Below are 26,497 nucleotides of genomic sequence, written 5' to 3'. Positions count from 1 at the left end.
TCGCCTCCAAATATAACGAACTCTTCTCGATATAGGCGCGTCTGATGGTCTCCTGACTCCTCCATCCCCCCACTGTATATCTCAATTGCATGGACATCCGTTGATCACAATATAAACCGATATAAACTTCTACATAAAAAAACTACTTTTTGTGTACCTTCCTTATACATTTTTGTAAATCCAAGAGAGAGAGAGAGAGAGTCGGGGGGGGGGGGAGCTCCCCAGTAAGGCTCGTGCCCTACGCGTGCCATGGTCACAATGCCATCAGGGAACCCTGGTCGGGATAGTGCGCGCCCGGGTTGTCCCGGATACAATAGACGAAGGGAAGGCGAATGGGTGCCGAAAACTCGTCCGGTTGGTATCAAAGACGGTTGGGGAAGGTACGGGAGATGGGAGAGGTGCTAGGACCGGTACCAGGGTCCCGTCGATGATTTTGGGGACCTCTTTTTCAATCGAAACCCCTCTATTGGATCTATAAAGGTGGGGGAGATGGGGAGGTGGATTTTTTTCCCGCTCGCGCTTGTGTAATGTGTATGTGTGCTCCGAGTCTGATCCGACGTCGCTCGCGTCTGCGCAATATCGTCTTTGCCCGATTTCGATCCGTTTCCTAGAGTCCCCGGCAGCGGCTCCTTCCTGAGGGGGATGCTGGCAAGGATGCTGGTAACTCTTGGGCCCAGAGTGATGCCAGTCCTTTGCCAGAGACGGAAGAGCCGATTTGCTTCTACGGCCCCCGCGGGTTCAGCCTTTGCTGGCTCTCACCTTATCCGCCATTTGCGCTTTAGTGTACCCGATAGCTCTACTTGGAAAAAATTCCTGGCACCCTTTCGGTACTATAGCCTCTTCTTAACCCTTTTGTAAACCGTGGGATAGATCGCTTCCCCGAACAGATTTTTAAACCAGTCTTCATTTTTGATTCGGAATCGTTTCGAAGCGGTTTTCCTTAACCCTAACAGCGTATTAGTACTTCGCGGAAATAGAATTTTGTGATGATTCCCCGATTCTACCTCTTCGTTAAATATCCACTTCATCGGTTCGAAACAAGGATATTTTATGAAGAATTTAACGTTTGGTGGTATGGTTTTTCAATCTCCCAGGTTATGTTGCATGATTTCTCTCAATTCTTTGTGTTCAATAGTTAGTGGTTTGCATTTCTTTTTGGCTTGCACTGTAGTTTAATCGTTCAGTTGGCAGTATTCGTTTTCGTTCCGCACATTTTTGGTTTCATTTTGTTCAGTACCGTTTTCAAAACTTGGTTTCTCTTAACATTTCTTCCTAGTAATCCATGGTTAACTTCTAACTCACGGTGATGGAAGATCCGTGTTCTTGGCTTCAACTACTAACAAGTACAATTTGGGAACCGCAAATTCGCGTTTGTTCCCTCGTCTGACTCTCCGTATTCACTGTAGGCCTTGATGTGTCTTAAAGTATCCATAAGGCACGCGGTGAATGCCAAGAGAAAGACTCTTTGAGATCAGCTTAGACTTTCTTCTTTCGGCATCAGTTCTCTTTCCGTTATTTCCTCGGATTCAACCTATCTACGCGTAAAGGTGGTGTTCAGCCCCCATTGCGTCTCCATCTTCTCTGGAAATGTATAAGTACTCCGTGGGAATTTCAAATACTGCCAAATTTGGAAATATTGTGACGTTCCCTACTTAAATTTACGTGTTTTTCGTTAATTTGGACTTGTACCGCGTCTGTTTGGATGTGTAAACGGTTTCCCATCAAAACCCCGTTTCAAAAACCCTGTGGATAACCTCAAAAGCGTCGTATCTGAATTAGTAGTGTGGATTAGAACTTAAAATGTTCCAAAAACTGTGTAAAAAATGACCATGGTTGAATAAAAAGAAAACATTTGATTTCAAAAAGGTATTTTTATTAACCTTTTAATTTTTCCACTCTTGGCATATTTCTCACACAATTATTAACAATTAATGCGCGTAAATAAATCGCAACATTTTTTCTATCCTTATCTCATAAATCTGAGAACCCTGCATTTTCCTTCACTGCAAAATAATCAGTTTCGTCTGCTAACTTAAGTAACGAGCTTTTGGTCGGCAGCTAGGATGCCTAAAATTAATCCGTTGAAATAGTATTTAGTTTCAGTTAAAATCTATATAATTTAGTTCCAAAACTTAAATTACTTAGGTATCTAGGAATAAGTTTTGATAATTATTTCATCACAACAGAGCGTTATTTTCAACTGACGGAACGATTTTGTTGGAAGTATGGTTATGGTACAAAGAGCCAAGGCTTAACGAAAAGATGAAAGTTTTCAACTCTACTGATACAGAGGATTGGATAGAATTAGTCAAGTAAGTTCTTTATTTTTTCCAAAGCTGCTAAGTAATTAGTATATTGTTCTATGAATCAGTTTTGATTTAAATTCAGAAGATTATTCTTAATTTTATTAATGGAATTGTGTCCGCGTTCGATAAAATTCTGGGAGGAAGGGAGTTGCGTGGGTTGCCACTAGAAGGCGCCACAGCATTGGCTACAAACTATTGCGCGCTACCAGAAATACACAACATAACGTGTATTGCCAAAGTTAAATGAATTTAATGTAAATATTTATCGGATTTAACGAAAGAAGTTTTTTAATTTATAAAGCAAAAATCCAATTGGATAAATCTGATCTTCAATTGAAAGCGACACTTATTATTAGTGGCTTCTTTTCCTTGATTATCGTATTTAAATCGAGTTCCACGTAAAACATTTTCCCAGAAATGTTAACGGTTTTGGCCCTTTTGGGGTAAAGAACCTAAATTTTATGTATCCCAAACATGTAAGTCACAAAGAAGACACACATGGGATTCTCTTTTTATCAATATCACCTTGAAGTGATTAAAACCGAACTTTGTTTGACCTTGACATGCAACTCATGGCATGATTTTGTGGTATGCCTATTTTCCGTTTGAAGAGAATGTTTCAGTTTTATTGAAATCATCGCAGATGCAAATTATAATTATAAATAATTTCTTGGACACCATTCTCTACGACATGTCTCGCGACTCATTTCCATAGAAACTTTAAAACGATCCAAACCATCCTAGTCAACGCAGACATGCCTGCATTTCGTTATCCTTTCTTTATACTCTTCCAAAATTTTCCCCATTTTAAATCCTTTCTCGCATGCAGACTCACAGAAAACCACTATTGAAATTCTAGAACTTACAGATCTACAGTTAGCTGTATACTAAGTAGTTAAGCCTAAATTTTAAAATCGGGCTAAACAAGGGGGGTAGGTAGACGATGAGCTCCTCATTGTCGACGAATTAGCCCGGAAAAGCCCATGGTAGCAGCTGAGTTATCCTTTTGGAGCGCCGGAGTCCCCCCCCCCCCCAATTTTAATTCTTATCAGAGGGTAACTTTCTCTGGCGTTAGGGTTACTTCTCTCTTTCTGTTTCACCCACCCAATCTCATTCCGTTGGCGCGACTCTAGTGGCTCAATCCCTGGAGAATTCCGATAGGAACCAAGGCCCGATTTCCAAGCGCGAGGCTTAAGCGAGTTTCTCGCTGTAGTAATGTTCGGAGCTTTTGGACCGCTTTGGGTAAAGCAAAGAGGTGACATAATAGCCGTTCACAATCCAATTAAACTTTTGGGTATAGCTTCTAAATTAAAGCTTCCTATATGGCCCGTATTCAACGCGTTCTCCCTAACTTCTATTTAGGCCTAGGACTTTCCAGGCGTTCAGATAGCGAAAGCCTTTATTATTAGGGTTGGGCCAGCTCTACCATCCACCCTACTGGAATTAACGGTCCTTTGAGTCGCATCTCTCTCTTTCTCTCTCTCTCTCTAGCATTCTCTCAGAGACTGATAAAAGGTTTTCCAATGAGTTGGTTAGGTTAGAAACTTTAAAAGGCATTGCTTACTGAGACGAAAGTTTCGAGACAAGTATAGAGTATCCTTTTGTTTGCCGAAAGTTCTCTTTTGCCAGGTGCGTTGTGGGAAAACTGAATAAAGGGATACTTGGACAATGTTTGTAAGGTTTTAAAGGCAGAGGTCAATACGAAAATGTGTCGCGGAGGTTAGCAGCTTAGCCTATTCCAATTTGTTTTCAATATGTTCATTTCAAACGAATGAACTCCACTTTTTATCAAGGTCTCTGTGACTTATTAGGTTAAATAGATATTGAAACGTTTTAATTTCGGATCGAAGCATTTCTTTCGAATTGATAAGAACCCATATAAGACTTCAGAACGTATGAAAAACCATCTTAGTTTTTCGTGATATGAGGTTTCAGAAATATCCTTTTTAATTTTTTTCGGCTACATTTATTACACTTTAAAGCAAATTCCAATCGCTAGCTAGAGAGTAGAGACTTATTCCAAATTATCAAAAGGTAACGGTAATCGAATTTAAACGCAATTATACTCTACTAGCCGTTACCCGCGGCGTCGCTCGCGTGTAATAAGAACTTCCATCTAAAATGATATAAAGAATGTGTAGATTCTACTGATGACTAATATTTTTGTAGCAACCTAGGAGCGAAGGCACTCGGCACAGCCCGTCAGCCCGTCGGGATATTTTTTATTACTTTTCACGCGGACATTATTCCATAAAAAGGGTTTTTAAGTTTTTGGCCGCCATTTAAAAAGATGGCAACAAATCGAACCCAAAATACCATTCAGCCCGTCTATAGGTTAAAGGAAACCATTGTACTAAATATTTGTGAAATCGGTTGAAACGCGCGGATTTTATTGCATAGAGAATATTTTCTTACATTTCTGGGCGCCATTTTAAAAGATGGCGAAAAATCGAACCAGAAAGACCATTCAGCCCGTCTTAAGGTTAAAGCAAACCAGTGTACTAAATATTTGTAAAATCGGTTGAAACGCGCGTAAGTAATTGCATAGAGAATATTTTTTACATTTCAGGGCGCCATTTTTTAAGATGGCGGCGGATTGGAAAAATCTTTCTTAGTACGCGCCTACTACTTATGAGTAACGTTCCTGCAAATTTTCAGCCTTCTAGGGCAAGCGGTTTGGGCTGGGCGTTGATTATCAGTCAGTCTGTCAGTCAGTCAGTCAGTCAGTCAGTCAGTCAGTCAGGACTTTGATTTATATTATACTCTATTTTAATGGCAGACGATTTTTAATTTGTTTAATCTTAACATCACACCAAAAAACTTAAGATAAATCGAATTTTAATCCCATCAAAACATCGTTTTCGTTCTATATTCAATTAACCTAGATGTTTTTAAACCCACCAATTCTAAAACCTATTAAAAAGGGTTCCAAAAATTGTCCTATTACAATCATATAGCCGTGATACCTAAAGGGTTCGTCCATACCACGCCCGAATTTGTAGAAGATATATAAATATATTCTCTCTCTCTCTCTCTTTTGATCTTATACTTTTGAAAAGAGGTGATGACGTAGTCCCAAGAAAGGTTATCAAGGTCCCGTGAGCCTTGATGGCTCACTATCACGCGATTACACCATCACGCGAGACCCGACAATGATAGGAAATTGAGGAAAATTTCGTCTCGAGGTTGTACCAAAAGCAAAGGCTCGGGTATGGTGTTTAAGGTATAGCCCTTTTAGTAGCTTAATTACGCCTTTAGTCTATGGTAGACTTTTAACTCGCGATATAACCGTGGAAGATTCATCCGGAGCGCGCCAAATTTTTGTTGATTCCTAATTTTTCTTTTTTCCGTACGCTTTTTTGCAATCATTGCGTCTCCACCCACTCATTTTATTTTATTTTTACTTTTTGGGAAAAACGTTTCTGATTTTATTATTCTGATTGCCCACGGCTGGCAGGAGAAATTGAATTATAAAAATATTTTTGATAAATCGGTTGTTCTAAGCTTGGTGACACCTTTTAATGACTCTAAATGCATTGCTTAATTTACCCATCGTAGAGTTTTAAACACTTATTGTAGCTATGACGTCACACAAATGTACAATAAAAACATTGAGTTGTATCTGGACTGCAATTCGAGCAACGAATATGCATTTTCAGCATCTCCCGCATTTGTGTTAGTGTGATTGTACATTTGAAAACTTCAAATGCACAATGACACGCCAGTGTCGAGGGTAAAATAGAAACTGGTGGACTGGTAACTTTGAAGCCCTTTCTAACGTCTTTGGATGCAACATACCGAAAGTTCTGTCTGAAATATCAAGTAGACGATACTTGGGCCCCATAATGTCGCATGCGCTTATGGAAGCACTTTAATGAATCTAGCCAAAAGTTAAAACACAGAGCTTCGAATTGGCTACCATCAGGGATAGATTTAATTTTAGAAGTAGGGATGGAAAACGGTTAGTATTTACTTCAGTCCGACTCATAGCCCAATATACAGCGCCTCCCTCCAACACGTAACGAAAATTTTAAAATATCTTATTGGATCACTTAAACTACGTTTTGATGACGTTGCTGACGGGGACGGCGAAAAATTCGTAGTTCCTTCTTACCTCTGTCGCTATGACCCACCTCTTCTTTCATACCCTCCGTCCCGTGGAAGGTGGTCCGGAAATCTCTTCTCCATTCCTACTTCTAAAATTAAATCTATCCCTGCTACCATATTTACTTAACGTTCTTTCTTCTCTCTGAATGAAGAATGTCTTATCTACTAATAATTCGTAGCCCAAGTAAAGCGGCAACGATAAGTTCATGAACAGTCTTGAGCCTCTTGTTGGGGTTTTTTTTTTCGTCGGCAGTGGTCAGGTCTTCTTCGCTGATGGGATGACCTACTTTAGGCGGGAATTGACTCCCATCAGATATACTTGTTTGACTGGCCCCTTTTTAATGAGTTTACAGGTGGCTGTGTGTATGGAACTTATAAGGATTTATAGTATAACGCGAAAGATGGGTTATTGACCCGAACGCTAGCTGCACCATCCCTTACCTTTTCCGTCCTCCTCATCACCCACCCCACCCCTTGCTTTTACCATTATATATTATACCGTACCGGTGCTGGTATACCCACCAATCGATATATCGTGTCCGTGTTTATTTGCTAGCAAACCTTATATCTCTCAAATTCGATCGGGAGAAGCTATAGGAGCTCACTGTTAAATTTAGTGGAAATGAGGGAGTATCGTAAATCCAAAAGATATATTATTGCAAACGGATAGGATAGGTTTGGATAGGATTGCAGTGTTGCCTATTTCGACGCCATACCGTGACTACGGAGATCATGGGATTTTCGGAGGGGTTTTGGTTTTGGGTTTTGGCCCTTTTGGGCTGGCTAACTCTATATTATGCTTTTGGTTCTAGTCACTGCGAAGGCGAATTACGGAATTAGATTTCGACCGAGGACCCTTTTGCTATACTGCAGCGGATTAAGCTAGCTAGCTATATCGTACGGTTTGGTTTGGTTTAATGTGTCGTATATATTATAAAGGTTCTCAGCTTTATGTACAGGAATTGGTTAAATTAATTATTTGAGAGCGTGCGAATGATGTATGTACTTATTTGATTAAAAAAACGGTTTAGGGGAATGTTCAATTTAAATTAATTGTTCATAAAGATTCATTTTAAATTAATTGTTCATAAAGATTCATTTTAAATTAATTAATCATAAAGATTCAATTTAAATTAATTGTTCACTAAGATTAATTTTAAATTAATTATTCATAAAGATTCAATGGGAATTAATTATTTACAAATATTCAATGGGAATTAATTTTATAAAAACATTCAATTGAAATTAGTTATTCACGAAGATTCAATGAAGGTTAATTATTCATCGATGATTAATTATTCATAATTGTTCCGTGAAAATTAATTATTAACAAACATACAGTTTAAATCAATTAACCGCAGTCCTTTATTATATTATAATTACCCACAAACATTCAGGGTGAATATTAACTATAAACAAACATTTGGGGTATATTGAGCTATAAACAAACATTCACTGGGTATTAATTACCCACAATTCACTGGGTATTAATTACCCACAATTCACTGGGTATTAATTTGCCACAATTCACTGGGTATTAATTACCCAAAATTCACTAGGTATTAATTACCCAAAATTCACTAGGTATTAATTACCCAAAATTCACTAGGTATTAATTACCCAAAATTCACTAGGTATTAATTACCCAAAATTCACTGGCTATTAATTAGCCAAAATTCACTGGCTAATAATTAGCCAAAATTCACTGGCTATTAATTACCCAAAATTCACTGGCTATTAATTACCCAAAATTCACTGGCTATTAATTACCCAAAATTCACTGGCTATTAATTACCCAAAATTCACTAGGTATTAATTACCCAAAATTCACTGGCTATTAATTACCCAAAATTCACTGGCTATTAATTATCCATAAATAACTAAGCCCTGCAGAAGCGTTCAGGGAAAATTAATTATGAAGAAAAAATCGTTCTGAGAGAAAATTACCCAAGGCTATCCATTCTATATGTTTCCAATAGTGAAGGGCTATCTGTATGTAAAATCTGAAATTGTAGAATTTGAAACAAAGTTAACATAAACAAGATGGCCCAAGGGCTGGGCCTTAATAGTAATTTTACACGGCTCACGTGACCCCCCGTATAGTTGACAACTAAAAACATTTCTGAAACACAATCGTGTATCCCTTTAATTTCTAATAACGTCACATTTCAAATAATATTAATGAAACTAAATTGTGCACCCCACTAAAGTATAATTTTTAAAAACCATACGAATCAAATAATGTATTTAAACAAAATCCTGGATCCCCTAAACCAGAAATCACTATGACCGTAAGGCGTCCCCTCTATTTTACGAAACCTAACCTAACCATCCAGCATAATCTCTGATGTATCACGCGCACAAAGTGCAGTAGTGCACGAAAATTATCATCTTGTTTCCCTTCACTCAAAAAAGCCCGCGAGATTTAAACTACCTTTCTTTCCTCTCTCTCCGAGCGGGATGCCCCCTCTCCCTCTTCCCCCTCTCACTAATACACGGCTCACGTGACCCCCCGTATAGTTGATTTCCAATAAATCGTACAACTAAAAACATTTCTGAAACACAATCGTGTATCCCTTTAATTTCTAATAACGTCACATTTCAAATAATATTAATGAAACTAAATTGTGCACCCCACTAAAGTATAATTTTTAAAAACCATACGAATCAAATAATGTATTTAAACAAAATCCTGCATCCCCTAAACCAGAAATCACTATGACCGTAAAGCGTCCCCTCTATTTTACGAAACCTAACCTAACCATCCAGCATAATCTCTGATGTATCACGCGCACAAAGTGCAGTAGTGCACGAAAATTATCATCTTGTTTCCCGCGAGATTTAAACTACCTTTCTTTCCTCTCTCTCCGAGCGGGATGCCCCCTCTCCCTCTTCCCCCTCTCACTAATATACCAGGCAGGCAGTTCTCTCTCTACGCGGAGCTTCGTATCGCCACCGCGTACGCTAGCGATCTCTCTCTCTCATCGTAAGCGTACGTTTCGCGGACGCGACCGGTTTCCCTCTCTCTCTCATCGTAAGCGTTCGTTTCGCGGACGCGTCCGGGACAGGGACAGGGACAGGGACAGGGACAGGGGTTTTGGTGCCGTTTCTTAAATTTTACCGTAATTAAAATTACGTGTAAAATTAAAAATTGGGGGCTCCGAGGCTTTTTCGTGTTGGCGAATGAAAATTTGCCCGAACGCTAGTAAATCTTTCAGTTCAATATTTCATTTTGTTTCAATATCAAATATCAATGCGATTTGCATCAAATCTTTTTCGAGTGCTATGAGTTATTCAAAGAGTATTTCCTCGGCAAGCCACCTTTCCTTAAATCGCCACTCTTCCTTTTTTCCTCTCTCTCTCTCTCTCTCTCGGCTTTTTCCGCTTCCATATCGAAAATTGTTCTGTTTGTAAAATATGGATGGTGGAATAACTCTTTCTGACACTTTTAGCCCGGACGCCAATGTAGTTTGCCCTCAAAAAGGCCCAAAATATCTATAAAAATCTTAATATAAAAACTCATAGCCCTGGCTGTTGGCTAGCTCGGTCGCTATGAAGGAAATAGCCCGCCTCGAGCCCCCCCCCCCTAAAATATATATGGAATCGAATCCATTTTTCTTGTTTCTAATCTCGTCTAAAACACCTTTTCCTGGCTCCGATTTAAAAGAACTCAAGATTTTTTTTATAGGAAAGGGAAGGTGAAAGGATGCATTCCGTGCAATCGAATTTTTCTTTCTTTTTCTTTGGAATTGTTTTTTACTTAAGTCATAGGCTTAATGTTTTCAGCGAAAGGGAAATAGAAATTTTGACAAGTTCACTTAATTACACTAACCTCCCTCTATGATTTTGTTTTGGGAGCCAATATTTTCACTCAGTTTGACCCTAATAACACACCCTTTAATTTATGGCAGACCAATCAGAAACAGCCTGAATGCTTCCTGTAGCAGACGATTTTTGAATCTCTTTATAGGTTTAAAGCTCTACAAATTCTTCAATATTTTTACTCAGTTTGACCCTAAGAACACACCCTTTAATTTATGGCAGACCAATCAGAAACAGCCTGAATGCTTCCTGTAGCAGACGATTTTTGAATCTCTTTATAGGTTTAAAGCTCTACAAATTCTTCAATATTTTTACTCAGTTCGACCCTAAGAACACAACCCTTTAATTTATGGCAGACCAATCAGAAACAGCCTGAATGCTTCCTGTAGCAGACGATTTTTGAATCTCTTTATAGGTTTAAAGCTCTACAAATTCTTCAATATTTTTACTCAGTTTGACCCTAAGAACACACCCTTTAATTTATGGCAGACCAATCAGAAACAGCCTGAATGCTTCCTGTAGCAGACGATTTTTGAATCTCTTTATAGGTTTAAAGCTCTACAAATTCTTCAATATTTTTACTCAGTTCGACCCTAAGAACACAACCCTTTAATTTATGGCAGACCAATCAGAAACACCCTGAATGCTTCCTGTAGCAGACGATTTTTGAATCTCTTTATAGGTTTAAAGCTCTACAAATTCTTCAATCTTTTCACTCAGTTTGACCCTAAGAACACACCCTTTAATTTATGACAGACCAATCAGAAACACCCTGAATGCTTCCTGTAGCAGACGATTTTTGAATCTCTTTATAGGTTTAAAGCTCTACAAATTATCCAATATTTTTATAGTTTCAAACCAAACATATATTACCATAATCACTGACAATTATTATAATTTATTTAATTTTTGCTTGTTAAATTTGAATCAAAATATATTTCTCATTAATTATTTTTTTTTGTTGTACAAATTGAATTAGAAGTTGCAGGATAAAAACGTTGCCCCTTGTTTATTTCCATAATAGTTTCAGTCTACCTTTAAATAAGAGTAGGGGGTGGGGAAGGGGTTCATTGGCAGAGGTTTAATACGTTTCTAAAGTAAAGAGTTTGAAGGCTCATAAAGTCTAGCTCCTCTGCACTTTTTGGAAATGGGAGGGTATAGGAAAGGATCCCATTTTTTTTCTTCTCTCTGTTGAATGCTATAAAGCATGGAAGAGAAATAAAAAGATCTGAAAAAGGAAAAAAAGTTGAAATCGCTCTCGGGAAATCGAAAGTCAGTTCTCCTGCCTCGTTCTTCTTCCTTTTTCTCAACGCGCCCAGTGACTTCCTTGAATTGGGAAATGTTATTCTTTGCTAAGCCTTGGTTTCACTGTCAGAAGGAATTGTGACGGGGTATATCTCTAGCTAACTGGCTCTATTCTCTATTTCCTTTCAATAAAAAAGAAAAAAAAGAAAGCAAGCGCTATAGGCCTAGCTCGGACCCTGACTCTAGAGTTGATACAATCGGAAACTTTTAAAACTCCTGGTCGCCCGATAAAACAAGAAGGGGCCAATTTTCTTGGCTCCCCAAATTTTAGGACGATTTTTTTATACTTTGCGACCATTTTTTTTTTCTATCGGAAACCGCGTGGGAAACTAGTTCGGACGACTTCATTGTCTGGCTTATGGATTTTTGGAAATGTTTTGTATTGGCGTTACCTAACTGGACATAACGAAATATGAAACGTCTTAAACGAACAACATTGAAGTTTATAATCTAAATAAACACTATAAAAGGTATAATTGGTATTTCTTGAAAATACAAATATGCATTTTTCCAAAAAATTTCGCGCGGCACACCGGTGCGTTCAAGGAAAAATCCTTATTAACTATACCAGCATGTAAGGGGTAAGGGTTTTGGGGTGCAGCTTCGCTACCAGGGATGACTTGTTTAACTTGTACTTAGGGAAGGTCTCCTTGCCCCTTCTCTTTACCCCTTATCCGTTCTCCATCCTGATCGAATTCGGAGTTGAAGCCTTTATCTCAGAAAAAAATAAGAGAGCGAGAGAGAGATTCGAAGCTCTCGCGAAAAAGTTGGTGGACCAGCGACCGTAAAACACTCGGAGCGAGTCTTCTTCCGACGTTCCCCGGTTTCTTTTCTATACTTCTTATAAAACTGAAGCCTATATTCCACTATAGCGAGAGATGCTTATACCTTTTCCTTCAAAGTCCCTTAATGCGCTCATGCACCAATTCTTATATCAAATGGGGAACGAGAGAGAGAGAGAGACAAAAAAAGCTAAAAACATATGTATAAAAATAGAATTGAAAGTCGTATATATATTTTTCTTTTGGTGTAACTTTGGAGGAAAGGACTCCTTGAATTTCCTTTCGAATTGGATTGGTTTGGTAAAGATCACGAGATTAGGGTTTTAGATACACGCAAATGGAGAATTGCTTAACATATTTTTTGAAATAGAGTGGTCTTTACCGAAGGACTGATTTGGGGGGGGGGGAATGAATCCAATGTCCTTCACCCAATTATCGCGTTCAACCAATATCTTTCACCCAAATATCGTATTCAACCTATATCCTTCGCCGAAATTTCGCATCGAACCAATATCCTTCACCCAAATTTCGCCATCAACCAATATCCTTCACCCAAATTTCGCATTCAACCTATATCCTTCACCCAAATTTCGTATTCAACCTATATATTTCACCCAAATATCGCATTCAACCAATATCCTTCACCCAAATATCGCGTTCAACCTATATCGTTCACCCAAATATCGCGTTCAACCTATATCGTTCACCCAAATATCGTGTTCAACCTATATCGTTCACCCAAATTTCGCGTTCAACCTATATCGTTTCCCCAAATTTCGCGTTCAACCTATATCGTTTCCCCAAATTTCGCGTTCAACCTATATCGTTTCCCCAAATTTCGCGTTCAACCTATATCGTTTCCCCAAATTTCGCGTTCAACCTATATCGTTTCCCCAAATTTCGCGTTCAACCTATATCGTTTAGCCAAATTTCGCGTTCAACCTATATCGTTTCCCCAAATTTCGCATTGAACCAATATCGTTCACCCAAATTTCGCATTGAACCAATATCGTTCACCCAAATTTCGCATTGAACCAATATCGTTCACCCAAATTTCGCATTGAACCAATATCGTTCACCCAAATTTCTCATTCAACCAATATCCTTCACCCAAATTTCGCATTTAACCTATATCCTTCACCCAAATTTCGCATTCAGCCAATTATCTTACGTTTATTCAAGTACCCCCGTGCCCCCCAAATGTCGTAAATCCATTTGGAAACGTTGCCGCCGTGTATAGAGAAAGACGAACCTCGAGGTAATTTTATGCTCGCGGGGCTTGGTATTCCCTTTATTTGTTCTACTTTCCAGGATGGGGTTTGAAAAATCTTCATTATTTTGCTAGTCCTATACATAGCGCGCCTATCTTTCTTTTCCGACCTTTATACAGTTTCCAGAAGTCCCGTCTTCCAGTGCCACCAAAATGTCTACGTGACAAATTCGAGAGTTACCGAACCTCTGGCGAGATTGCCATAAATTCCGACCCCCATCCCTCTATTATATACTTTCTTTCCCTCGATCCCATGCAGCATCCCAGTTTTGCGTATATGCATGGTGTCGACCACTTGCACCGGCGGAAAATTTCATCCTTCATTGTATACTTAATATCGCGTATAATTCTGTCGTTTTTGAAAACTATCGGACGTCTCGCTTTTTACCTCAACAGAAACTATACGATGTGTATAGTATACTAGTCTAGAGGGTGCTCATTAGTTTTGGGGGTTTAGTTAGTAAAACCGCCAGGTTGTTCGCCCCCTGTTTGAAATCTCTCTTCATGCACTGTTTTGACCCCTTATGGTCGTTTTTAACAAGAGTTAGGCCGCCGTGCTTAGGCGGAAACTTCTCTCCCAATAACTTAATAGAGAGGTTAAATCGAAACCACGTATTAACGGTTTGTTTCGGGAATTTTTAATACTTGTTGTTTCTGAAGGGTCTATCAAATTATAATCATTTTTCTTAACCTCTTTAAAAGACCACCTTAATTAATTTAACTTCTAGTTTAGTTTTGGTGTGGGAAGTTTTCTTCTTAATTAAGAAAACTAAATTTTGGACTAAAGTTTAATCACGTAGTTTGTGATTGACATCTAGTTTTAACCTCAATATATTTTTTTTTTACTTTATTTTTAAATCCATCATTCTGTATCTACTTCAGAGGCAAGGCTGCACTGTACGAACTTATTCCCTCTAGATACATTTAATTTGCATTATTATTCTGTTTTATTCCATGTAGAGATAGCGATAAGAAGATTGAATATCTATATTTCTTTTGGATGAAAAAAGGATGTTTTTTATTCGTGAACCAGGATGGGTGGGGGGGGGAAGTATACACCACACCTTTCTCCTTTTTGCTACCTTAGTATATAAAGTATTATAGGAAACCACCTCACCGCTGATACGAAAGAATCTACGCCATTCTCACGCAAATATTTCTCAACTCCGTTGAAAATGAAATATGATATTCTCCATAAGTATGACGCTTCACCATGATGTGATATCTAGTTTATTAGGGAGAAGGTATAAATTCGCCACATTTCCAGCTTTATCTCCAGTCCAAACGTAGGTCCGGAGTTAATCCCCGCCTCTAAATTACAACCAGCATCTCATTGGTTCTTGAAAACGCACGTCTACACGACGTGAATGACGAGAATTACGTATTTTCCGACTGAGGAGAGGCGAAATAGCCCGGCCCCCTTTACGCCCCCCCCCTTGCATTTTGAAAGGGGGGACTGGGACTATGGCGCGCGAATACTTAGGCATCTTATACCTTCTCCCTATTAAACTAGATATCACTTCTTGGCTTCACCTTGCGTTGTTACGGTGAAAAATTCATGTTTGTTTTACTTAAATTCAAATCAAGAAGACCAAACCCCCTCTCCCCCTTTTTTAACAATAAAGTTTTGTTGGGATAGAAGTTAATAGTTCAAAGGTGTATTAAGGAATATTGGTTTAAAGGAAAATTATACAATATTCAGATTATAATTGAAGTTAATTCTTAAAATATTTGAGGGAAAGATATTCATTCATACGATATCGTCCTCTTCAAAAACGCCACGACGAGATGGTGATGTGTCCATGTTACCAAATTGAATAGAGTTAAACCTGTTAAGTAGCGTTATACCAATATATACTAGTACTTGACCCCTATTATCCCCCCGCTTTTGTTGTATTCACCATGGCACCCTGGATAAGATGTACCTCAAGGTAGAGGAATGGATGATGCATGCATGGGTCCCGATAGAAAAGAAATCTGCTTATCATTTCCTGGCAAAAAAGTATAGGAAACTCCCCAATGCTTTTTTTCCTTCAACTCCATCCCTATCCTCTTGCGCTTCTCTCATTCATCCCCTGAAATGCAAAATATTTCCTATCTCTTATTTCTTCTACCTCAGAAAAAAAGGGACACCCGCATTACCTGAGAGGGCTTTACTTCTTGTCTGGTCTGTTTTTGTTGTTAAAAGGATATGGATACCCCGTTTGATGTCGGTCGTCGAGTTGCTGACGAGTGATATTTTTCATCTGTTTTGATGCCTACTTGATGTGAAAACCTTTTACTTTGAAGGGAGGATACCTTTTACTGTAAGATGATTAAATTGTCAGAATTCGAATGACGCTTTTATCTCAAAAAGGCACGTGATACTAGTCTGTTCAGGATTATTTATGTTTTTAAATCGGGTATGTTTTTATAACTGATGTGTGTTGAAATGAAAGAACGTTAATACTTAGTACAAATCATGATTTTTACAACTGATTGGAGTTTTTGTCAGAAATAGTTTGGACAGTGCTAGTAACCTTGGAGTGACCTTTAAAATGCAAGATCCAAATTTTACGAATTTTAGAAACGTAAGCAGGAAACGCTACTCAAATTTAAAATATCGTGCCCTCGATTTTTCTATGTACTTACTGTTATTTTTTCTTTCTGAATTTTATTTTGCGCATACTAATCGCGATTTTGAAAGTTTTTTCCTCTTCAGCCTCCATTTCCCCGTTGGGTTATAGGTTTTCTTTCTCTAGGCCTACTCTTCTATTTCTTCTAATAAAAAGCCCTAAAACCTTGAGAGAAGGTAGAGTTTTTCCATCGACGTCCAGGGATCAAAATCGGATTTGGGGCTGGCGCTTAATAGCCATTCTAACCCCCACTCCCTCCCTTCCTGACCTCCATGCTGGTGGTAATAATAAGAATGAGTCTGGATGGAGAAGAAGATCGACTATATACCCTTTTTTGAAAATCCCTAAGAAGTAGGAACAAGGATAAGAGATTATACCCTCTCCGTATTGGTTCAAAATGATCACGTGATGTTTCCTAAAGCCTCTGCCTCCCTGGCCAACTCCCCCTTTTTATCGTGAAAGAAATAAATTAATGCGAAATTACCAAGTTATTTATTAAAATTTCTTAAAGTATCTATATTACTAAACTGATAATCAACACCCAAATCAAACCGCTTTACAGCGAGCTGGAACTCAGTTAGTCGTAAGTCACGTAAGCGATAGGTACAACTGGAAAGTAATTAAGATGTCCCATGACAGGTAATACCCATCCCTTTTTCTGATGGTAATTTATTAATAATTTTCATCTCGTAGACGTTTAATATTTACTAAAAGAAAAATCGTGAACTTTCAAGATTTTCAATAAGAATTATGAGTAGTGAGTCATTTTCAATCGGCTATGTATGAAATACGATTAACAGGGCTATTTTCGAATACACTGACCTTTTCCTTGGTGTTTCTGCGCTTCCCTGGAATTTAGTTTCAAAAATTGATTTGATATTTTCGAGAAAATTTATTTCGATTATACCTGTATTCTTGGATTATCTTTCTATACCATTTTTTTTCTCCTATCGTCTCTCTTCTATCTTGGATGGTTTCCAATTATAACGGATTTAGGGGTTAGCGAAGGCGGTTTTTCTTGATCGAAAAGGCGCGCTTAGTGCACCCAGTACCCATCCTGCCTTCCCCTCCCCCAAAACACAATGGATTAAGTTCAGTCAAGCGCGTGAGACACAAAAATAGTGAATATTGGGTTTTTCCTTATACCATGTATACCATATACGAAATAAGGGGGACTTCGTGGTACTGCAAAGATTAGTTTTTAGTTTATCTATTAGAAGAAAAAAATTTAGAGCTTTTACTAAAACCATGTATCAAATTGTTGGTAAAATTCGGATGCGACCTTTTGAAGTGTACAGAATTTTGCATATTCTTAACTTGTTTTGATATACAGGGTGGTTCAAAGAGGGGAGGTACAGTGGGTTTTATGGGTAATTTGGAGTCTAAAATGTAACTTCTATGAGGTTTTGCTATAAGGGTCACCGTTAACAACTTATGATTATTTTATGGATGACCCCTAAACTTAAGTAAGCAATTTAAAGACGATGCTAATTTATTCAAGGGGTCAACTTGTATGACGTTTTGCCCTAAGGGTCACCGTTTATAAGTTACGATTGAAGTGTTTTAGGGATGACCCCTCAATTAAATTAACATTGTCTGTTGAATATCTTACTTAAATTTAAGGGGTCACCCCTAAAACACTGTAATCACAACTTGTAAACGGTAGTCCTTTGGGCAACACACTTTTTTGGAACACACTGTAGAATCACAAAAGAAATAAATTGACACCTTTTCTTATCATTAGTATAATCAACAATTTACAATTTATGAAGATTTGAAAATATCAATGACAAATGGTAATGAATGAAACGTAAATCTTATTTTAATTTATGACAAACATCCTAACGTAAAAGATGCCTTCGATAAGAAGGAAAGAAAAAAACTCCTCAACGGAAGAAAAAAAGATGAATAATTTCAATTTCTCGATCGTATACGTACGTACGTTAAGAGATTTTTAAAACGCCCCGTAAAAAAAAACGTGACATTGAAAAATGGCGTTTCCGCGGATGTCAAATAACATTGCGCCCCCTTTAATATTTATATTTTTTTCTTCTTCTTCTCCTACTTTCCTTTTGATCTTCTCTCCATCATCCTCATCTCTCTTCTCTCCGCTCTTGAGCCTCCGTTTCTTTTTTATAAAGAGCTAGCTTTAAAAGTTTGGACGCTGCGCTATACAAGTCACCCGTCTTTTTTGTATTCTATTGCAACGGTTTTTGCCTTCGAAAGTAGCAAAGATAACCGTTTTTTTTTTATTTCAAAGAGGAGGAAAAGGTCGACTTGTGCTCTTTTTCCAGTTTTTCACAAACTACACCATCGCGTACTTCCATTTCTAACTTTGATTTCTAATTCCAACTCGTGGCAATGTTTGGACTGTTTAAGGCTCGGAAAAGATGTAGAAATATAACGCGAATTTCAAATTATTCTCTTCAATCCATCTTAATACCAAAAATAAATAGGATAAAAGTGAGGGACTCTAGGGAGAGAAAGCCTTCCGCAGCGTGTGTTATGATATTTACGAAGCAAATTCTCGTTTTCTCTCTGGCGCTTTTGGCCGACCAATCAGCGCTCTCCTTTATGACGTTATCTTTCTGCAAAATAGTTCAGCGTTCGAGGATCTCTGGGATGCTCTCCATGGTCGGCAGGCAAGGTATGAAGATACGAAAACGACTCGTTATCTTCTAATTCAGTAATCCATTGGTAAAAAGAGTACTGGAAGCCCGAATAGTTTCCTGAATCTTCGCGTTTAGAGTCTTGAAATTGATCCTTCAAAACGTGAAATTGTTCCCACATAGCCTTTAAAATAGGATCCAGTTTTTCATTTTTAACTATATATTGAATTATATCATTCCTTTTTCCAGATCTGTCTGTTGTGAAGAAAGTGTCGTTTTCATACTTGTCAATAATTGACGAAACGCTTAACCCTTGGCCTTGTATGGACATTTTATTGTTTTTCTAAACTACCCTAACACAAAACTTAAAAAACCGTCTCCCGACTCCCGTCCCGGGCTTAAGAGGCTAGCGGGCGGCTAGCTTACGACTTTACGCCGCGTGAACTATATTTACACTGCGCATTCGTATCCGTTACATGCAATTTGGTCGGGGCTTGTCGCTCGGTGCCAGTATTCATACGCGAGTCCCCCAGAATACCGCGGGGGGCAGGAAATATATTTCTCCGTGGCTCAGAGGCAACGAGAATAACACGTCGCCTACGTTTTCTATAGTCCTTCACTTTCTATCCTATTTATTTTTGTTAATACCCATACAGGAAGAAGGAAAGAAAAATAAAAGCGGAAACTTCCGAGCTGGTATATAGAGAAACATTTCCCCTATAGGCCTACCTTAACATCAGGAACGATCAAACTTAATCTACCTTTATTTTAGTATGCCTGTAGGAAAATACCTTCTATAATGCATTGCCTAACATTTTCTCCATCCTTTTTCATCGAAAAACCCATACACAACACTTTTTCCTTCCGAGCAGAAACTTTCAAAAGTTGGCGCCAAAATTTCCTTCCAAGAACAAGAATAACTATACCTTAGACTCTTAACGTTATCGCTCTTTTAGATATTTTTTCCCGAGTAGCTGGATAGTGAGATGGGTGTGCAGTTTAAGGTTTGGGTAAGGGCTTAAATTAACACCGTGTTTCTTTTAAGCCTTTGCAATTTGTAAGGCCTAAATGATGAGCAATTTGACATTTAACGTGATTTTGAAATAAAAAAAGGGAGAGGGGAGTGTCCGACCACTTTTATTTTAGGTAAGACGTGAAAGGGGTGAACTCTGGAATGGATAGATTTGGACGTAATTCGTGTTCTTTCTACCGATAAGGTCATTGGAGAGGGCTAAGGCTTGGCGATAGCTTGTCCGTGCTCTCAGAGATTCTTAGGCGAAAGGCGCTGGGGCGGTAGGCGCGCGCGTGAAGGGTCAGTTGGGTTCTGACTAATGACCAGTCAACCCTCTCTCTCTCTCTCTCTCTCTCTCTCTCTCTCTCTCTCTCTCTCTCTCTCTCTCTCTCTCTCTCGTCTCCTTCGTATCTCGTGCACCTTGCCGCGCTCCATACCGTGCTGGGTTATTCTTGAGCTCGATCTCGCTTCTCTTCTCGCAAACCGAGATTTATGAATTTGTTGTCTACCACCGCTTTTGGTCAAGCTGCGGATCGCGGGGGGATACTTTATTACGACCCTTGTGCCCTCTACGATACGTTCTCTTGGGACCAAGAACGGGTTGAAGCGGCGGGTAAAACCAAAATTTGAGACACAGGTTGGGAAGGCGTAATACTTTATACTTTTACGCTATTTTATGTTTCTGAGGTTTATAATACCTTTTCTTAATCATTTTTACGCTCTTCACTTGATTTTGTTAATTAATGTGGATGGATATTCGTGTTTATAGTGCAGCAATTTTAACTCAAACGTGGTGTGTGGTCACCATTTTTAACTCAAAGTTAGAGAGAAGCCTCAAAACATTTAAACCAAGCTAAAACATTTTGACTTTTTGGGCCCTCTTCCACGTGGAGTGTGGTATCCTGCTCTCTCACTGACTCAGTGCTAGAATATCCGCCATATTGGAAAATGTCTACCAAAATCAATTAAAAAGTGCAATTACTCTACTCTAGTTCAACTTATCCTATTAAGAAGGGATCACCCTTCAATTGTAGCTTATACGTTCAAATGCATGAAACCTCTATGACATTTTGTCCTATACTAACAGGAAGTTCACAATCTGGCCCTTGTTACTTCCAGAGAAGGTTGCTTAATAATTCAACGCTACTGTAACAGGGCAATGGCAATATCCAAGCCTTCCACGACATACGTTCCCGTTACCCTGCATTTTGCCGTTTAATTTACGATACTTTTTTTTCCCATCTTCCAAGTATTCCCATTTTCTTAACTTCCTCTCATTCTTCCATAAGATTTTTGACGTGTTTTCTTCGTTCCTTTCTTTATTCTTAAATTTTTTTGTCCCTAAGATCCATTTTTTGTCCCTCTCTCTCGCTCTCTCGCTCTCTCTCTCTCTCGCTCTCTCTCTCTCTCTCGCTCTCTCTCTCTCTCTCGCTCTCGCTCTCTCTCTCTCGCTCTCTCTCTCGCTCGCTCTCTCGCTCTCTCTCTCTCTCTCTCTCTCTCTCTTGCTCTTTCTCTTTAGTGAAAAAGCTTCTTCCTTTTGGTCTTAACACACTTCAACGCATCCTTATAATAAAGAGATAATTCTAAAAAATTGCTTTTCTGGCTTGCTCCGAGTCGACCTCTTTCTTCCTATCCCCCCCTCACTGCTCTATACATATATCCTAACTCTAAAATTTCATCAAATGATTAAAATCTCGAAACTTATTACTCTTTAGGGTATGGGATGAAGGAAAAAATGGAATTTCTTGTAGGATAAAGGAGGGGGAGGGGATGGGAAATATAGTATATTCTAAATGGGGTATTAAACTTGATTGATCCGTTTTGAACCCCTGTATATCCTGCCTCTTTTTAATAATATTTTAATTTTCTAATATTGCATTAAGGCATGCATTGTTCTAGAAAAAAATATATATACTTGCATGGGGATTATGAACTAAGATCGAATATAAGTTTTTCTTTTAGGACTAATATATTGTAAAAATTAACGAAAATCGCAAAGGGTTTTTGCTAAAAATAATTTAACAATGCTGTAGTGCCAGTCCAAGTTTTCGGTTTCTCAAGATTTTAGCCCAGTCAAAGCTAAAACATTCCTTAATTTGAGGACATTTTTAATTGCTTTTGTTTAAAAAAAATAACATCAAAATCATGAACTAAATTTACCAAAACTTAATGAAAACTGCATCTTTGTTTACAAAAACTAAGAAAAAAAAACAGGATGAAATTGCAGGTTTTCCAATTTTCCAGTTTTTTAGTTTTAAAGACATCTTTGTAAAATATCGATTATTTGAAAAAGTGTCTATATTTTCGAAGGAATATTGTTGTGACCGCTGAATTCTTAAATTTACCTGTATTTACGCATAAATTATCAATATTTATTGCTGAAATCTTGAAATTTATTGTTGGACATCCCGAAGAACTCCTTGAAAGCATACCTCTATATTTTATTGTAATTGTAATTATAGACACCTTTAAAGCCGAAGATCGAGGAAGTTGCTGGCCATTGATGGCACCACGCTTTTAAGTTGGTCTACCACGCGTACACTACCACTCTTTATGTCCTTACGCGTACCATTTTCATAAGGCCATGTCACTTACGTCCTTGTGCATGGGCAATTGGTTCACTGAAGCGCGTCTTTCTTATTATCCTGAGCATCGAAGCGTCCAGTTATTTCCATGGCGAGATGGAGGCGGGAAGGCTCGCTGCATCGCACGCTGAGGCTTGTGGTTAAGCCTTATCCGCTTACGGTTACCTATTTCATCCTAATGAACAGGGATGAGACTCTTTCCTCTTTCCAAATTTTACACCCCTATTCCCTGCCGGAATAACACCGTATTCCCCTTATTCTTCTCCAATGCCAAGTTGGCCAGTTAAGCCTAACTCGGGCCTAATTCCGAGTATCAACCGAAGTTGTTAGCGTACGCCAGTACCCATTACGACTCGAAACCTTGTAAAGAATTCCATTGACGCGTATGGAAATAGGATAGGGTAATAGATAGGCCAAAACTTAGCGCCGTAACCAACCACTTTTGATCACAAAACCTTCTTCTAATCTAGTTAACTTTCGTGAAATATTGCAATTTGAAAGTTTTAGTATGGGATATTTTCCCTCGCTCTCTAGCTATCCCCTTTACAGGGGAGAGGACATATCTCTCTTTTTTTAAAAGTTTACCGCTGGTTGTAAATGGGAAACCTTTAATAGAGTTTTCCCCACTTTTTTATTTTTTAGCGCTAAAAGGTTTGTCATAAATTACTTTAAAATTAAAATATCTAACCACTTTGTTAAAGGGAGAGCGAAAGAATTTTGTTTTTATTGTTTTTACGCCCTGTACCAGATAAACCTCCCCCTCCCCCATCTCCGTCCCCGGAGGAAGCTACCGTAAAAGTTCGCTCTTAATTAAAACTCGATAAGAATTAATTAATGTTAAATGGAAAAGGTTTATCCAACGCAAAATATTTATTTATGATGAATATTTTGGAAGCGTCTATCAATCATAGCCCGCGCGCTCTTGAGATAAGTGACGTAAATAATAGCAAATTAAAGCTATTTACTTAGATAGTACAAGTAGCTCTATTAGTAAACTGTCTCGTAAAGGGAGCATGAAGGGTTCGGACAAATTGACAGTGAGACGATTTTTTCTATGAAATTTTGCCGTCCGTGTCACTGTTTTCAAGTTCAGATTGGATGGAGTGTTTTACGGATGAGCCCTTAAATTTAATTAAGAAACTGAAAGACAATGATTTCTAATTTAGTTAAGGGGTCATCCCTAAAACACTCAAATCATAACTCAAAAACAGTGACGTACCCGGACAGCAAAATGCCATAGAACATTTTCTACTCAAAATAGCCCAAAGAACGTTCCACTTAATTTATGACAAACTTATCAAAAACGCCCTACGTATGATTTTCAGAATTAAAATGAAGAAAATTCTAAAACCTTGAACTTTCCTTCAAGAAAACCATTCTGGTAAAAATAAATGGTTCTTTCGACGGCTTCAGACTCCCTTTAAAATGTTTTAAGGATAGAAACACGTACATCTCGGTGTCTATGGAGGCTTTATATATCAGTCATATCCGAACAGGACCACGTGGAAAAATAAAACGGCAGTAAATTTAATTAGTTTTCTGGATCCGAGCGCACGCCTAAATGAGATTATAGCCTATCTCGTGTTGGACTATACCTTTTGGCACTACACTATAGAAGTGTAGGAGAAGGCTCTAGAAAGAGCTAGAAAAGCATCCAGGCATCTAGACCGAGGCCTAACTCGTCTCTTGTATCGCGCCTATGTACCTCCCGTCGCGAGCCTAGTTCTTGCCATATGGTTTGGAAGAGACTTTAGATTGTCTTAGGAGTCACGGGCTAAACTTTACTAACGGTTTATTTCTCCAAAAAAAGAAGTCCATAAATCCAAAATTATTATCAGTGAGAATCCTTTGAGAGACATGAATTTTTAAACTGGTGAGGGAAACGTTTTTAGTAGTAAGAGTTACTTCATGCGAAGGTGTAGAATTTTTACCTACATTTCACTATTAGAAATTAGTATGAAAAATTTTACTGTCATTAAGTCAATAGTTCTTCCTAATGGTTCAAATTAAGACATTTTAATTTTGTGACGTATACAATCTTTAGAAAATGATTGGAGAGTATTTTAATACAGTAATTATAGAACCCATGCACGATAACCAATATTTTCCATGCGCTTGATGTGAAGTCTGGTTTCTATTTTTATTAGGAATATTTGAGAACTTTAAATGTTACAGGTAAATAGACCTATCTCAGTTGTGACGTCATTATCTAGGTAAAACGTCACAGTGGTCGGCCATGTTTGGTACCGGTTTGGTTCTATTTCAGACGCCTTATTGTGAGTGATGTCACACTAAGGCTTCTGAGATAGCTTTATTGACGAAACGATGGATATTAGTAACTTCTGTTTGATATATTTTTGTTTATATCCGTGGAGAATGAGGAGAGAGCTTCGTGGGGTTATTAAATTTTTCGCTTTCTCACTCATTTGGAATTCTTCAGCCGTGTCTTCCTGTACCGTTGGTAATTACTGTATATGGTATATATATATATATATTAAATTTGCCTTATATAAAGTGGTGCGCAATGCCTAAGCCTTTTTCCAGGATTTACTGTATCGTCTTTAGCTTCTTAGTGAAATTGCGCAGTTGAAGTAATATAACAATTCTGCGTTTCGAATGCAAAAGCTAAAGCTTTCTCGGGTTTAAATCAATCGTTACTATTAAATAATGCTATAATCGATAACAAAATAATCCCAGATCTGTTAGTTTTTAAATAACTAAACCTTGGGAGTGGACATTACCCCTGGAAGATTGCATCCCTGTTAGGCAAGCCAGGCTGGCTTTGTACTAGCAATTTATTTTATATCCTCCGCTGCGTTTTGTGGGACAGAGAAGAGTTCAATAAAACATAAATTAGACTTCAAGCAGACGATAATATGCGGGGATCGCTGATAGGTCAATTAAATTGCTAGAGCAAAGCCAGCGTTTCTTGCCTAACAGGGATGTAATCTTCCAGGGGTAATGTCCGCTCCCAGGGTTTGTTAATTAAAAACTTAAGGATTCAAATTTGAGAATTATTAAAGACTATATAATTTTTAGCGGTAATGAATGATTTAATTCAAATAAAATTTTAGCTCTAATTAATATCTAGAATCCGTTAAATTAAAAACAGTTGCCTTGAAGGCCTCGTTTGAATTGTACCCATGGATAATAAAACTGTACTTTATTTGCCATTTTCATAAATTTTTGAAAAATCGATATAATATAGTAACTACTCTGAAAAATTCTTAAAAAGTTCTTTTAAAAGTTAAAAATTAAAATTGATGTATGTGAAAAATTTTCGAGAAGAATTCTCAAAAAACGTTTCGTGAGAAAGAAAAAAAAAGATATTTTGAATTCAATTCCCACCAAGATAGATATATTTTTTCCCGAATCCTTTTGCCTTCCAGATCCCCATAGAATTTTTAGGACGAGCCTAACGCCTCTTCTCTCGAGCCGCACTGAGAAACCAATACAGTTTCCTTTTAAAATGGTAATCTCAAATTGATTCGCTGTTTAGTCATGGAAATTGAAACTGCAAACATTTCGACCCAAGAAGAATCTTTCGGGCCTTTTTTATTTTCCATCTCTCTCTCTCTCTCTCTCTCTCTCTCTCTCTCTCTCTCTCTCTCTCTCTCTCTCTCTCTCTCTCTCTCACTCCAAGTAGCATCCAAAGTAAAAGAAAAATATATTTCATCCCACACGCCACTCTAACAGAAAAGAGAGAAAAAAAAATTTCAAACATTTCATTCTGCTTTCCTTAACCAATAATAAACCAAGAAATTCTTCACCTTAGCTGCCTGGCGTTGCCATATCTCTGATGAAATTCCCACAGAGAGAACGAAAAATATAGGAATAGCGAATCATACCTTTTATTATTTAGATTTTTCGCTGAAACTTCAAAATTTTTCGATATATATCCACGTTAGTGAAAATTTCCACGTACATTTCTTTTTTTTTTTTCAAATTCAAACCAATACCAACTAGGGTTTATTTAATTCTATCAAAAATATCCCTATTTTTCTGGTATTCTTTATTTCTTTCGTAAATGGGCGAAGGAATGTTTCTTTTCTTCGTAATTTAATAACTTTTAACCAAGCTTAAC

The 26,497-nt window shown here is 38.0% G+C and overlaps 1 protein-coding gene across 2 annotated transcripts in view; it reads left to right on the top strand.

Moving 5' to 3' along the window:
• Positions 1 to 1,973: 1,973 nt before the first annotated feature.
• The window catches only part of LOC149674076 (uncharacterized), a 72,512-nt gene continuing 47,988 nt past the window's right edge, over positions 1,974 to 26,497 (top strand). For both annotated transcript variants that reach the window (XR_016367004.1, XM_089839930.1), the window contains exon 1: positions 1,974 to 2,312. The gene's annotated coding sequence lies outside the window, so the exon portion shown is untranslated. The remainder of the gene's footprint in view (positions 2,313 to 26,497) is intronic.

The sequence above is a fragment of the Phalangium opilio genome, unplaced genomic scaffold, assembly GCF_054372755.1.
Source record: "Phalangium opilio isolate 3A_F unplaced genomic scaffold, DU_Popi_V2 ptg000048l_1, whole genome shotgun sequence".
In the NCBI taxonomy this organism is placed as follows: domain Eukaryota; kingdom Metazoa; phylum Arthropoda; class Arachnida; order Opiliones; family Phalangiidae; genus Phalangium; species Phalangium opilio.
Note: the sequence above shows the minus strand (reverse complement) of the source record. Positions and strands in the feature narration are given on the sequence as shown.